This window comes from Atractosteus spatula, assembly GCF_055471065.1.
Source record: "Atractosteus spatula isolate fAtrSpa1 chromosome 10 unlocalized genomic scaffold, fAtrSpa1.hap1 SUPER_10_unloc_1, whole genome shotgun sequence".
Lineage (NCBI taxonomy): Eukaryota > Metazoa > Chordata > Actinopteri > Semionotiformes > Lepisosteidae > Atractosteus > Atractosteus spatula.
The window spans coordinates 2959211-2965210 of NW_028296612.1; the positions used below are offsets into that span (position 1 = coordinate 2959211).

Below are 6000 nucleotides of genomic sequence, written 5' to 3' on the forward strand. Positions count from 1 at the left end.
GAGACACCATCTACTGACACCCCCACAACTCCTGAGACAACACCATCTACTGACACCCCCACAACCCCTGAGACGACACCATCTACTGACACCCCCACAACCCCTGAGACGACACCATCTACTGACACCCCCACAACTCCTGAGACAACACCATCTACTGACACCCCCACAACTCCTGAGACACCACCATCTACTGACACCCCCACAACTCCTGAGACAACACCATCTACTGACACCCCCACAACCCCTGAGACAGCATCTACTGACACCCCCACAACCCCTGAGACGACAACATCTACTGACACCCCCACAACTCCTGAGACAACACCATCTACTGACACCCCCACAACTCCTGAGACACCATCTACTGACACCCCCACAACTCCTGAGACAACACCATCTACTGACACCCCCACAACCCCTGAGACGACACCATCTACTGACACCCCCACAACCCCTGAGACGACACCATCTACTGACACCCCCACAACCCCTGAGACGACACCATCTACTGACACCCCCACAACCCCTGAGAAAACAGCATCTACTGACACCCCCACAACCCCTGAGACAACAACATCTACTGACACCCCCACAACCCCTGAGACAACATCTACTGACACCCCCACAACCCCTGAGACAACAACATCTACTGACACCCCCACAACCCCTGAGACAACATCTACTGACACCCCCACAACTCCTGAGACAACACCATCTACTGACACCCCCACAACCCCTGAGACAACACCATCTACTGACACCCCCACAACTCCTGAGACAACATCTACTGACACCCCCACAACCCCTGAGACAACATCTACTGACACCCCCACAACCCCTGAGACATCTGCTGACACCCCCACAATTCACAATCATGCTCTGGGATGCTTGAATCAGGAATCTGGAGGTACTTTAATTTTACACTGTATTTCTAAAAGTACTGATTAACGCTGGAGTCATGAAATGCACTCCCACGTTTGGCAGTTGTGTGGTTAAAGCTCAGTCTGTCAAAAGCCATGATACAGGTTTTCAAAGTCCACAAAAGCTATTGATAAAGTCATCCCAGTGGAAAACACGATGTGAGGGTCGAGGTGAAAGTGCATCTACAGTATAATGGAGAACAGGAGACACTTTACACAAAGGATTGTGGGGGTGTGGAATAATCTGCCCAGCCATGATTTTTCATCTTGGTCCTGGAGGGGTCAGTATGTGTGTCTGCAGAGTCTCCAGGGGTCTTTAAAGCAGGGCTGTCCAGTCCTGGTCCTGGAGGGGTCAGTGTGTGCGTGTGTCTGCAGAGTCTCCAGGGGTCTTTAAAGCAGGGCTGTCCAGTCCTGGTCCTGGAGGGGTCAGTGTGTGTGTGTCTGCAGAGTCTCCAGGGGTCTTTAAAGCAGGGCTGTCCAGTCCTGGTCCTGGAGGGGTCAGTGTGTGTGTGTCTGCAGAGTCTCCAGGGGTCTTTAAAGCAGGGCTGTCCAGTGCTGGTCCTGGAGGGGTTGTTCCACACCTCCGCTACTCTTTGTGTGAAGAAGTGCACCTCAGTGCTCCTCTCTCTGTCTCCAGCGGACCCGATCCTGGTGAGGGAGAACAAGTCCTGGGACGAGGCCCAGCAGTACTGCAGGACACACCACACTGACCTGGTGTCCATCTTCTCGGACCGAGATCAGAACCGGGCCCAGCTGCTGGCCCGGAACTCCACCACCCCCTATGTGTGGCTGGGCCTGCGTCTCTGCCGCACCCTGGGGTTCTGGTTCTGGGTGGGCGGGCGGACCCCCTGCTACACCCGCTGGGAGCCGGGCACCCAGGGCTCCTGCGGCGGGGGGGGCGGTCGCGCGGGGGCCCTGCAGGCCGCAGACGGGCAGTGGGAGAGCCTGGCCCGCTCCGAGAAGCTCAACTTCCTCTGCGCCGGCGGTGAGTCCCGCACGCGGCCAGCAGGGCGGCGCTCTGCAGCAAGTCAGGGGGACAGGTGACAGTGCCCTCAATCCCCAGGGAGTTTTACACAGAGGGGGGTGGGGGTGGGGAACAGGCTGCCCAGCTGGGTGGTTGAAGCCGATACCCCGGCTTCTCTCAGAACACAGATGTAGGGGACGTGGGAAGACGTCATCACATTTAGATAAATCAGATTGAATCCCAAAGACTGAATCTACTGAAAACTGTTTTCTCATCCTTTCTCTTTACAGGGAACTACAATACTGAGACAACATCTTTACTCTACTCTACACCCCCTGAGACAACATCTACTGACACCCCCACAACCCCTGAGACACCATCTACTGACACCCCCACAACCCCTGAGACAGCACCATCTACTGACACCCCCACAACCCCTGAGACAACACCATCTACTGACACCCCCACAACCCCTGAGACAACAACATCTACTGACACCCCCACAACTCCTGAGACAACACCATCTACTGACACCCCCACAACCCCTGAGACAACACCATCTACTGACACCCCCACAACTCCTGAGACAACACCATCTGCTGACACCCCCACAACTCCTGAGACACCATCTACTGACACCCCCACAACTCCTAAGACAACACCATCTGCTGACACCCCCACAACCCCTGAGACACCATCTACTGACACCCCCACAACTCCTGAGACAACACCATCTACTGACACCCCCACAACTCCTGAGACACCATCTACTGACACCCCCACAACTCCTGAGACAACACCATCTACTGACACCCCCACAACCCCTGAGACACCATCTACTGACACCCCCACAACCCCTGAGATGACACCATCTACTGACACCCCCACAACCCCTGAGACAACACCATCTACTGACACCCCCACAACTCCTGAGACAACATCTACTGACACCCCCACAACCCCTGAGACAACAGCATCTACTGACACCCCCACAACCCCTGAGACACCATCTACTGACACCCCCACAACCCCTGAGACAACAGCATCTACTGACACCCCCACAACCCCTGAGACAACACCATCTACTGACACCCCCACAACCCCTGAGACAACAGCATCTACTGACACCCCCACACCCCCTGAGACAACAGCATCTACTGACACCCCCACAACCCCTGAGACAACACCATCTACTGACACCCCCACAACTCCTGAGACAACACCATCTACTGACACCCCCACAACCCCTGAGACAACACCATCTACTGACACCCCCACAACCCCTGAGACGACAACATCTACTGACACCCCCACAAGCCACCATTAGTGTTGAGGGTCCTGGAAGCAGGAATCTGGAGGTACTTAATGATTAAACTGTACTTTAAAAATGACTGATTACCAGTGGATTACCATAGAACTCCGGTTTGACAGCTGTGTGGTTTAAGCTCAGTCTCTGAAAAGTAATGATGCAGCTTTTTACTCTTTACTTTTACATCTTTTTTTCAAAATCCACAAAGATTATTAAAAAGCCATCCGAGCAGACTTCGTCAGAAGCACACCGGGGGACACCAAAGGAAACAGCTTTCAAAACTGTCAGTTTGGGGGGTTCAGGAGTCACAGACCCCCATACTAACTGGACCAGGGTCACAGACCCCTGGACCGACTGGACCGGGGACACTGACCCCTGGACCGACTGGACCGGGGACACTGACCCCTGGACTGACTGGACCGGGGTCACAGACCCCTGGACCGACTGGACCAGAGTCACAGACCCCTGGACCGACTGGACCGGGGACACAGACCCCTGGACCGACTGGACCGGGGTCACAGACCCCTGAACCGACTGGACCGGGGTCACAGACCCCCGGACTGACTGGACCGGGGTCACAGACCCCCGGACTGACTGGACCGGGGTCACAGACCCCCGGACTGACTGGACCAGAGTCACAGACCCCTGGACTGACTGGACTGGTGCTCTCTGGGACCCAGATTGAAGACCCCTCTGTAAATACTCCAGTGTGGCCCATTTTAAATCGGGGTGCCCTGCAGGCTGTTCTACTTTAAGCTTATAAAGGAACATATTTATTGTATCTTTTCACCTGTAGCAAAACGATAAAGAATCACTGCTTCAAGACTGAGCGTCTCTGTCCATTTGACTTCTTCACTTTGACACTAGGAACACCACCAAGCTGAAGAAATGCTTGAACTAACTTGAACAAGTTTCAGTTCATGACATACATATGTGTGTGTGTGTGTGTGTGTGTGTGTCCTGTGATGGACTGGTGTCCTGTCCAGGGTGTGTGAGTGTGTGTGTGTGTCCTGTGATGGACTGGTGTCCTGTCCAGGGTGTGTGTGTGTGTGTGTGTGTGTGTGTGTGTCCTGTGATGGACTGGTGTCCTGTCCAGGGTGTGTGAGTGTGTGTGTGTGTCCTGTGATGGACTGGTGTCCTGTCCAGGGTGTGTGTGTGTGTGTGTGTGTGTGTCCTGTGATGGACTGGTGTCCTGTCCAGTGTGTGTGTGTGTGTCCTGTCCAGGGTGTGTGAGTGTGTGTGTCCTGTGATGGACTGGTGTCCTGTCCAGGGTGTGTGAGTGTGTGTGTCCTGTGATGGACTGGTGTCCTGTCCAGGGTGTGTGAGTGTGTGTGTGTGTCCTGTGATGGACTGCTGTCCTGTCCAGGGTGTGTGAGTGTGTGTGTGTGTCCTGTGATGGACTGGTGTCCTGTCCAGGGTGTGTGAGTGTGTGTCCTGTGATGGAGAGCTGCGAGGGAGATGGCTGGACAAACCCGAAGGAGACCAGCGGCCTGCAGTACACATCCGCTCCACAAGGGGGAGACAGAGATCTCTGAGCCTTCAGACACCCTCACAGCTCTCCTGATGCCCTGCACTTCCTGTCTTGTGAAGTGTCGGGTGTCAGTAATGAAACTTGCCTCGATAGCCCCACACCTGCTTTAACACAGCAGCTCAGCACTGACCCTGTGTCGCCTCACCCCACACACACACACGCATGAGCTGGGAGGGATTCACCTGGGTGTGTGGGGGCAACAGCAGGTACACAGGTGGTCCTGGGAATCCACACACACACACACACACACACACACACACACACACACACACACACACACACACTGTTGTTTTACTTTTTTCATTCCAGTCAGGCTCGTTAATTAATTGACCGAACTAATGAGTCGGTTGGCTGGGTGAGCTCCTCCAGTCAGGACAGGAGGCTCTTCTGTACACTGAGGGTGGTGGGGGTGGGGAACAAGCTGCCCAACCATGTGGTTGAAGCCGATACCCTGGCTTCTCTCCAGACACAGCTGGGTGAGCTCCTCCAGTCAGGACAGGAGGCTCTACTGTCTCCTGTGCACAAGTCCACCTCATCACGCTACTGCTGAAGACACCACACACACACACACAACGCTGCACTAGGCCCGAGCGAGTCCTGTGTGATGGTGGGGCTCGAGATGGGAGAGCAGGCCAGTGTCCTGGACGGCCCGGTGAGGGGGGAGGCACCAGGCTCGTACCCGCGCAGAGAGGGAGCGGGGTTTTAACGACACTGTGGAAAATCCACTGAGCCCACCCCCACAGGCAAGACTGGTAAACAAGACGAGGATCGCTGCACTGGTAAACAGGCCCAAACCACGCACTGACGTACTAGCTCTGACACACACACAGCACAACCTCACACACACACACAGCACAACCTCACACACGGCACAGAATCACACACACAGCACAGTATCTCACACACAGCACAACCTCACACACAGCACAGTATCACACACAGCACAGTATCACACACACACACACAGCACAACCTCACACACACACAGCACAACCTCACACACGGCACAGAATCACACACACAGCACAGTATCTCACACACAGCACAACCTCACACACACAGCACAGTATCTCACACACACACACAGCACAACCTCACACACACACAGCACAGTATCACACACAGCACAGTATCACACACATACAGCACAACCTCACACACACAGCACAGTATCACACACACAGCACAACCTCACACACAGCACAGTATCACACACACACAGCACAACCTCACACACAGCACAGTATCACACACACACAGCACAGTATCACAC

General features: G+C 54.6%; 1 long non-coding RNA gene across 1 annotated transcript; it reads left to right on the top strand.

Moving 5' to 3' along the window:
• The first annotated feature begins 790 nt into the window (after positions 1 to 790).
• On the top strand, positions 791 to 2333 carry LOC148813439 (uncharacterized). The gene is made up of 3 exons (XR_016086226.1): positions 791 to 910; positions 1561 to 1908; positions 2178 to 2333. It is a non-coding gene; the product is annotated as an uncharacterized LOC148813439 (long non-coding RNA).
• The last annotated feature ends 3667 nt before the right edge of the window (positions 2334 to 6000 follow it).